This window comes from Conger conger, chromosome 19 (assembly GCF_963514075.1).
Source record: "Conger conger chromosome 19, fConCon1.1, whole genome shotgun sequence".
Taxonomy (NCBI): domain Eukaryota; kingdom Metazoa; phylum Chordata; class Actinopteri; order Anguilliformes; family Congridae; genus Conger; species Conger conger.
In genome coordinates, this window is record NC_083778.1 from 2,781,195 (window position 1) to 2,791,029 (window position 9,835).

The 9,835-nt window shown below is 46.3% G+C and overlaps 1 long non-coding RNA gene across 1 annotated transcript; it reads left to right on the top strand.

The window, feature by feature from the left end:
• Window positions 1–592: 592 nt before the first annotated feature.
• LOC133118991 (uncharacterized) lies at window positions 593–8,898 on the top strand. Its single transcript, XR_009706468.1, has 3 exons — window positions 593–972; window positions 2,255–2,386; window positions 8,775–8,898. It is a non-coding gene; the product is annotated as an uncharacterized LOC133118991 (long non-coding RNA).
• Window positions 8,899–9,835: the final 937 nt, after the last annotated feature.

Consider the following 9,835-nt stretch of genomic DNA (forward strand, 5'->3'; position numbering starts at 1 on the left):
CGGGGTTTTTAATTCACATGCAGATCTTATTCGCCCCTGTCGGATCAGATCTCAGATTTTGTTTCGCGCTGAAAATAATCAACCTTCCCTCCGTTTACGCGATTATCTCTGTAATTAGACGTTACGGAGGATATTTCTGCTGTGCGCCGCCGGTCCCGGTTTAGATACGTTCTCAAAAGAAAAAAAAAACGTAATGCGGTCTCTATTGTGATAATCATAACAAAAAGAACAGCAGCTGGAGTCAAGCTGTGTGCTTTACACCGGATGGATTCTATATTTATGAGGGGTGATGTCTGTGCTTGTAGCCGAATAGAATGGGTTGGGCCGCGGCTCTGAGATTAAACATGAAAGACGTCACACAGAGACTTTCAGAGGTGATCTGACCCACATTGGACGGTCAGAATTGACTGTTTTGTGCTTTGTTCCAGATAACTCTGAAGTCGAGTTTTTCCAACCTCCTACTAGGAAAAGTGCAATAGGACGTCACTCAAAGTCGGAATTCCTGCTTGTGAACTCGGGACAAATCAATCTTCCCCGACTTCAGGTGAAGCAGTTGTCTGACGTCACACAACAACGGCAGCACCCACAGAGGCACACATCGTTCTCTGGGCAAAAGTTATTTGAGAAAATGTAAGAAATACCACAAAAAAACATTAGCTACCAATGTAGCTAGACTGGAGGACAGTTAATGAGTGGTATGTTTCTGCCGTTGGGTCAGTGCAGAATGCGGACAGTTCATGTGGTTACACACTTGCCAGGTTGATAACAGTTCAAGTCGGTCAGTTCAACCGGGAAATTCCGATCTCCGACGATAAATGTAACGCAACATCGTAGTGAGCGGAACGCTGATTTCATGCGACTTAAGCTTACGCAGCCACTGTTTACAACGCGTCTCTCTGCGGAGTCTGGCCGCATTTTAGTTCGCTTCCCTGAAGATACATACCCCCCCACCGGTGATGCATAAGAGCGGGGGTAAGGAATACCGCTGTTCTATGCAGAATTCGGTGCTCCGCGCTGCTCTGCCTTCTGTTGCTATGCAACTGAAGCGCCGGTGTGTGACGTTAATAAGAATCGCTAATATTAAAAAAATATTTAAATAAAGTTACCGGCCCTCACAGTTATCAGTCAGAGCTTTCGGGGACATGTTGGCTCCAGGCGATAAAATTCAAATACAGTCTTTGCTTTACTCTTTATTCTTAAGACTCTCCTATCTTCAAATTCCCTGGGTGGCTGGTCAAAGAGTTCCTCTCCCTTTTATGGCGTGGGTCTTTCCTGCAATCCCTCTAAAGGCTGTTTTGTGTGTTCATTCGTGTGTGTGAGTGTTTGTGTGTGTGTGTGTGTGTGTGTGTGTGTGGTTGTGTGTGTGGTTGTGTGTTAGTCTGTATGTGTGTGTGTGTTTGCCTCGGTGTTTGTGTGTTTGTCTATGTGTGTGTTTGTTTGTCTGTGTGTGGATGTGTGTGTGTGTGTGTGTGTGTGTCTGTGTGTGCATGACCTCATTGTTCATAAGATTTGCCTTCATCTGTAAGGAAAACATTTTTTGAGGTCATGTCTATATTTGTGTGAGGAAGAGTGCACTGATGCAGTAAAGAATGCGAGAGGAACACAGTGCACATGCAGACATGTACACATTTAATATAATCCTTCCTGCAACATTAGCCATGCTGTACCAGAGAGTGTCGGATACATCGCTCTACTCTGAACGGCACGACAAGCGAACAAGATGCAAAGTCCAAAATAAAATCATCACTTTGCTTTCCATTAGTCAGTAATTCATTCCTCAAGGAGACTTCATAATCTTGGTGCATTATTTTTCTGCTGGGGTTATAGTTTGATGAATCACGTATCCTATTTGATCCTTGTTGAAGATTGTGATGATCATAATGATGATGATGATGATGATGAAGATGTTGGTGATGATAACGGCAATGGTTCGTTGTAATCGTAACGGTTCATAACACTGAGAATGTATGAATTTGGGATGTTGCTTTTGATTGAATGTACTGTAGATATGACTATTGCATCGATCAGCAACCTCGGCTCTAAATCCGGCCCTGGTTTTCTTTTCTCCCAGGTAATTAGCTGAACAATTAGTGCTGTTAATTGGTCTTCACAGGCAAAGGGAGGGTGGAAAAGTTCTCGTAACTTGAGGGCCGTGATTTCATGACCCCTGACATAGGCCCTTTCTCAATTGCTCCTGCCTCACATTTGCCCCACACCTCACTGTGAACCGAAGAATGTCCTTTTCCTCTTTCAGACATTCATTTTTCTTATGACACTGGAGCTTCCTCAGATGAGCTCTTCTGGGACAGCCAACGGCGGCCATTTTGTAACAGCCAACGGCGGCCATTTTGGAGAAGCCGGCACAGGCCCTGCAGGGCAGCTGAAGGTGAGGGCCTGGTATATCTCATTGTGCGGTGTAAGAAAAACACAAAGTTCGACAGGAGATCATGTTTATTTAGGAACAGCGGACAGACATACATGAAACAAACAAAATACATAAATAAAATCTTATGGATTTAGGGAAGACAGACTGAACCCAGAACCTTTGCTGTGATGACTTTTCATCCCAGTCCAGACCGTGATCAGGAATGCTATTTTACACAAGAAGTGACACCTACCAGTGAGGCTGTCGTGTATTCAGTCCTGCGGTGGCTGAATTGGCGTGTCTGTTGACTTGGGTGGTTTCTTACTCCCAGCCACTATTCAGCCATTTGTCAGTGTGTACTGTACTGAGTAAAAAACAGAAATAAAGACCACCCGGCATATTTCAAAATGCATAGGATCTATTCCTACATAAGTTTCCCCACATGCAGTACCAGGTAATTACAATGGAGAGGAGAAGGGTTTGAGAATATGGTAGATGGTCTTTTTTTTAACATATGAGAAAGGTCCTGGAGTATCTGTAAAGATAGACGTCGTCCTGAACACCAGTATGTACCAAGATATTTAAATAACAAAACAATGCACCCCCCCCCCTCTAATGACCTTACAAGATTTCAATTTTCATTTAAAAATTTCAAGTTCATACAGTTTAAATCATTTCTAATCATGAAAAATAAAACAGGTGGTTTAAGCAGGTGGTTTTAATGTTGTGGCTGATCGGTGTACACAGAATCCAGACTGTAACACAATGTAGCAGAATCCATTGAGACTACAGGCAGAAAAGGGCAGTTTGCACCTGCGTCATGGAAAAATAGCTGCACATACTTTGTTGAAACATTGCTGAGGTCTTATGGCGCGACCAGGGGCTGACTTATGGCAGTTGCCAAGTCAGGGGTTCCCAAACTTTTTTCTGATGCGACCCTAAATTAATGTCCACACCTTTACGTGACCCCATCATCCCACACACACACACACCTTGTGCCTAACAACACCCTTTACCTGTGACTGTACTGGCCATGACGATTTATACCATGGCCTCTCATGCATTACACTTTGTTATAGTTCAGTCATTGGGATCTTCAGATTCATGCTCATATTTTACAGACAGGCCTTTTTTAAATCCAAAAAAGACCCCATCTTCAAATCAGGTGACCCCACTTGGGGTCCCGACCCAACATTTTGGAACCGCTGAGCTAAGTTCTGCGTACGTCGTTTGAGGGTTTTACGGCAATGGAAGCGCGACACATCACCATGAATCGGTACGCAGGAGCGAATCGGCAGAGCCCGTCTGTGACAGCGCACGGCGGCCATTTTGGAAACACAGACGATTCGTACAGTTAATTAGACTAAGCAGGAGACAATCCTCCCCTGGAGCAATGCAGGGTTAAGGGCCTTGCTCAAGGGCCCAACGGCTGTGCGGATCTTATTGTGGCTACACCGGGGATCGAACCACCAACCTTGCGTAACCACTGCGCTACAGAACGCCCCCGGACGAGGGATCTCAGCTCCCTCACGGTCCACAGCCAGACGAGGGATCTTAAAACGTTAACTCGTTATTAATCTGCCTGCGGATTTCAGTCAAATATTTGTTATGAATGATGAAGGGATTTATATTTCAGAGGTAGCTGCTTCATACACTTCTGTTCATATAATATATTTAATATAGCCACACTGTGTGTGGAAGGGCTGTTTCAGTCCTCAGGTCTGAAGCACACAGTGTGTGTGTGTGTGTGTGTGTGTGTGTGTGTGTGTGTGTGTGTGTGTGTGTGTGTGGAAGGGCTGTTTCAGTCCTCGGGTCTGAAGCACACAGACACACGTCTCATTTTCCCAGTTCAATCAGACATACAAATACAAATCGCTTGGTGTTAGCGGAGCACGGTCCCCGAACCCAAACCGAAAGATCTCCGTTGTGGATACATGTTCATTCATGATGCCACCCCGTTCATTCACACTATTTATAACCTTTTTAGAAACACTAAGGCACAAACTGAAACAGCCTGCAATATTTCCAGAAGATATTCATTCATTACAGTTATTTAGCTGGTGCTCTTATCCAAAGTGACTTACTGTTGATTAGACTAAGCAGTAGACTAAGCAGGGCCCCTTAACCTTGCATCGCTCCAGGGGAGGATTGTCTCCTGCTTAGTCTAATCAACTGTACGTCGCTCTGGATAAGAGCGTCTGCCAAATGCCAATAATGTCATGTGATAATGTCTCAGACTTGTTGCTAGGGAGGACTGGGACTAGTTGCCATGGAGGGCCGTGTGTTGCAGGTTTTCAGTCCAACCTATTAATGCTGCCGCCATCGATTCCAATTACTCACTCAGCCGTAACCATGACCGCATTAACCCTTTCAGCTCAACATGACGTGATCTCCACCCAAATCCCAGGGGGGTTTTGGCTTTGGTTGAGAAAATTGAGAAAATTTAGCAGGGTTTTAATAGGGGCCTAAAAACAATAGTAGTCATTTTGATTGGTTGAAAAGGTACAGGGCCGGCGGCACGGATGGTGCAGTGGGTAGCACTGCCGCCTCACAGCAAGGAGGTCCTGGGTTCGAATCCCCGTCGGCCGGGGCCTCTCTGTGCGGAGTTTGCATGTTCTCCCCGTGTCTGCGTGGGTTTCCTCCGGGTACTCCGGTTTCCTCCCACAGTCCAAAGACATGCAGGTTAGGCCGATTGGAGAGTCTAAATTGCCCGTAGGCATGAGTGTGTGAGTGAATGGTGTGTGTGCCCTGCGATGGACTGGCGACCTGTCCCGGGTGTATTCCTGCCTTTCGCCCAATGTATGCTGGGATAGGCTCCAGCCCCCCTGCGACCCTGATCGGGATAAGCGGGTTCAGATAATGGATGGATGGATGGAAAAGGTACAGGGCTGAGTGTGCAATATGGCACTCTGGATTTCATAGCAGTTGGGAGCGAGGGGATTAAAGCACTGGACATAAGCAACAGTTGAGACACTATGGCAACGTGTTTATTGTATATACAGTATGTGGGAACCCACAGCAAATTATTAAACTAATTTTATAATATAAATCTGGAATAAGAACTTGCACACATGGCCCTCCATGGCACGGTGTCGGAGGCTGGAATGCATGAGGGTGGATTGCAACCCACAAGTCTTCAGGTTTGAATCTCACACTGTGACAGCAACACTCAGGGCAACTTTAGCTCAGGCGGTAAGAACAGTCGGAGGGTTGCTGGTTTGATCCTACCCTGGGTGTGTCAAAGTGTCCCTGAGCAAGACGCCTTGCATGGCAACCAATTGCCGTGGTATGGATGAATGCGCAGTAATAATTGTATAGCGCTTTGGATAAAGCCACTATATATAGCTATTTATAGATACATCTACCATTGCGCGGACCAATTTTAATTACGTATGCTCCCCTTATCGAGGATCCTATTACAATATTGTGACAAAAAAAAAAAAGTCTGAGACGCGCTACTTTAATATCTCTCGAAGAAAGGAGGAGAGTCGAATGAAGCGGTGAAGTGAATCTCAGCTAGCCTCCTTTCGGCGGAACGGTCTGTGTGGGATACGCGCTCTGTGTGGGATACACGGTCTGTGTGGGATACACGCTCTGTGTGGGATACGCGCTCTGTGTGGGATACGCGCTCTGTGTGGGATACACGGTCTGTGTGGGATACGCGCTCTGTGTGGGATACGCGCTCTGTGTGGGATACACGGTCTGTGTGGGATACACGGTCTGTGTGGGATACACGGTCTGTGTGGGATACGCGCTCTGTGTGGGATACACGGTCTGTGTGGGATACACGGTCTGTGTGGGATACGCGCTCTGTGTGGGATACGCGCTCTGTGTGGGATACACGGTCTGTGTGGGATACACGGTCTGTGTGGGATACACGGTCTGTGTGGGATACGCGCTCTGTGTGGGATACACGGTCTGTGTGGGATACACGGTCTGTGTGGGATACGCGCTCTGTGTGGGATACACGGTCTGTGTGGGATACGCGCTCTGTGTGGGATACGCGCTCTGTGTGGGATACACGGTCTGTGTGGGATACACGGTCTGTGTGGGATACGCGCTCTGTACGGTGGGTCCGTTCACGTCACAATGCCTCGCGGGTTCCAGAAAACCACGAACGTCACCCAGTAATATAGCCACGGCACACTGATCTTATTTACCGTGGATATAAACACATGTAATGTAAGTTAAGGTTTTCCATGTGGTTTCTTTTTTTCTTTCTTTTTGGTTTAGAACATTCTGATTGAAACGTTTACTCATATCTAGACCATTATAAGTTCATTACTTTACATTAATGTTATTTAGTTATTTAGCTGTTGCTTTGATCCAAAGTTACGTACCGTTGATTCGACAATTTTAATACATTTTAGTCCATTTTCCCCAATTTCCGAATGCTTATTATCTTTATGGTGAATTCCAAGCCTCAGAGTTTCGAGCGGACGAGTGCAAGTCAAACGAGAATCGTAATGTGAGTGACAGAAACCTAATTATTGAAATTATTTTACCGTGACCGATTTTACCGTTTATCGTGGGCCATTCAGAAAATCTTTAGAGCCCACGTGTATCCAGCAAATTATAATCACTCCAACTGCAGCTATTTTGATCAGGACTAAAGCTTCCTCGTGGTCTAATTAGAGTGTGTTGTTTCATTAGACAAACAACATTTATTGTGCTGTTTCTACCACTGTTCATATTTTTCTACTGTTCAGCCTAGAGTACCTCAACTGGTTTTCAAGGAAACCCATTTGCAAATATAATGACATGTCAAGAAAATAACGGGTAGGCTAGATCTGTTCTGAGAAACAATTTTTACTCATAACGGCTACATTTGCTGATCTCATTAAAACACGAAAATATAACGCATATTGTGTCAAGAAACCACCTTAATTAGGGAAATAACTTACTCCAAATAAGTAATTTCAGCACGCGCGCGCACACACAAACACACATAGAAGCAAACGCCCTATTAAACCAGCTACGGGACCGTCAGTTTTAAAATGAAGAATTGCCTCGTGTCTAAAAAGTGTCGTGTATCTTCGTTTTCGCCCGCGTGGGGATGTTTTCCGAGTGTTTTGGACACGTTTTGGACAGCGTTCATCCGTTATCTCCTGAGGTGCTTGCAGGTGAAACAGAAGCTCCAATTTAACACGATACAGGAGCCGGGGGAGAGGCATGAATCACACCGAGCTTTAGTCGAGTAAGTGCATATCAGCTAAATGTGCTCCGGGCTCTCAAACCTCATCTCGAGCTCAATGAGCTGTGCGCCCCTCCCGCCTTAAAACACAAGTCAGCCGCGAGCGATGTTATTCACTTTGCCGCTTTAGCAGCAGAAAAAGAAAAACCTGCTTCTCTAAGCTGCGCGAATAGGAGGCAGGCGTGCAGACGAGGAGTTTCTCGTCAGAAGGCTCCTTAGTTGTGTGTTGACGTGCCGGAGAAGCCGCAGCCTTAGCTTCGGCGCCGCTAACGATGCGACTGCTGTCTTTTGACAGCTTTTTTTATGTGTAATGGAGTCTGCGGCACTCTGCTGAGAACAACAAGAGGAGTATGTGTGTGAGTGTGTGTGTGTGAGAGAGAGAGAGAGAGAGAGAGAGAGAGAGAGAGAGAGAGAGAGAGAGAGAGAGAGAGAGAGAGAGAAGGGTGAGGGAGTTTTGTGGATGTGGGTGTGAGTGTAGTTAATGTATGTGCATGGTGTGTATTAATTTTAATTTGAATGAACATAAACCAGCGGTAAAACTACAAGCCTCTTCAAAAACAGAGCAAAACAAGCCAGTGCTTCCAATCAGTTTGCGGAAACCACTCCTGTAACCCTGAAGGCTTTTTGTGAGGCACAGCACTCACAAAGTTACATTACATTACATTACATTATTGGCATTTGGCAGACTTATCCAGAGCGACGTACAGTTGATCAGACTAAGCAGGAGACAGTCCTCCCCTGGAGCAATGCAGTGTTAAGGGCCTTGTGGCTATACCGGGATTAGAACCACTGACCTTGTGTGTCCCAGTCATTTACCTTAACCACTACACTACAGGCCGCCCTTGTGTAAATGGACTGCATGCTGCAGTCTTGAATACTGTGGACTTTGACAATGGGGGCACGGGGAGAACATGCAAACTCCACACAGACACGGGGAGAACATACAGACTCCACACAGAAAGGCCCCAGGCCTGGTACCTATTCACCACACCACCATGTTACACCTATAGCCATGACACAACTCTCACACCTATAGTCATGACACAACTCTCACACCTATAGCCATGACACAACTCTCACACCTATAGCCATGACACAGCTTCTCACACCTATAGCCATGACACAACTCTCACACCTATAGCCATGACACAACTCTCACACCTATAGCCATGACACAGCTTCTCACGATAATGATGTCTCCTCTCCTTTTGACAGGAAGGCTAAGCTAGAAGAGCATGTCGGATGGATAGATCATCATCAAACACCACCGATGTGTAGCACCCACCTTCCAATTGAATCAGGGGATGATTAGGTGGCAGGTTGAACCAGGTTTTTCGGAATGTTTTCTTTTTCAAAATTTCAATTCATTTCATTGCTTTCAATGACCAGTAGTGATTGTGATATCAGCACTTGAATAAACATTTTTATTGTTTTCTTTCAACTGTTTGTTTGCGGGAGTACAGACCGGAAACGTAAAAAAACAATGTGTCACTGTCCAAATACTTACGGACTGCACAGTACATGTTTTCTATTCACATGAATCTGGTGCCATTTAGGCATCTCCTGCTTACTTCCACTGGGCAAGTGGTTTTGGCTTCAGAAGGCCTCTCGAACCGCCTGCTGAAGACGCGGCCGGCCCGATGCTGGTCCGGTGACCCCCTTCTCTGATTGGGCCATACCGAGTCGCCCACGGGAACGGCAAATATCTGCACCCTCAGACGGATCGTAAAGCGCTCCGCCTCCCACGGCCGGAACGCCGGGAAGCGCTTTGCGCACGGCGAACATCCCGCTCCCCGGAGACCCATCCCCGACCACGCCGCCATTACTCCCCTCCATAAAACGGCGAAGACGCCGTTTCAATTCACAAGCGCTCCCCTAACAGGGCGTAGCTAATGACAGCATTCCTGCCTGAATATCACCTTTCAAATGGTGTCGGACGTTTCGAATGGTGTTAGACCTTTTAGCACCCTACCGAACGGCTGTGCAGTGTAATGTGTGTTTGTTTTCTGGACGGAGCCAGCGCGATACTATGCACTCGGACACTAAAACAGGGGTCGTCAAATCACGGTCCTCGAGGTCTGAGAACTGCTGGTTTTCCACCCTCCCTTTACATTACATTACATTATTGGCATTTGGCATACAGTTGATTTTGACATACAGTTGATTAGACTAAGCAGGAGACAATCCTCCCCTGGAGCAATGCAGGGTTAAGGGCCTTGCTCAAGGGCCCAACGGCTGTGCAGATCTTATTGTGGCTACACCGGGATTAGAACCAC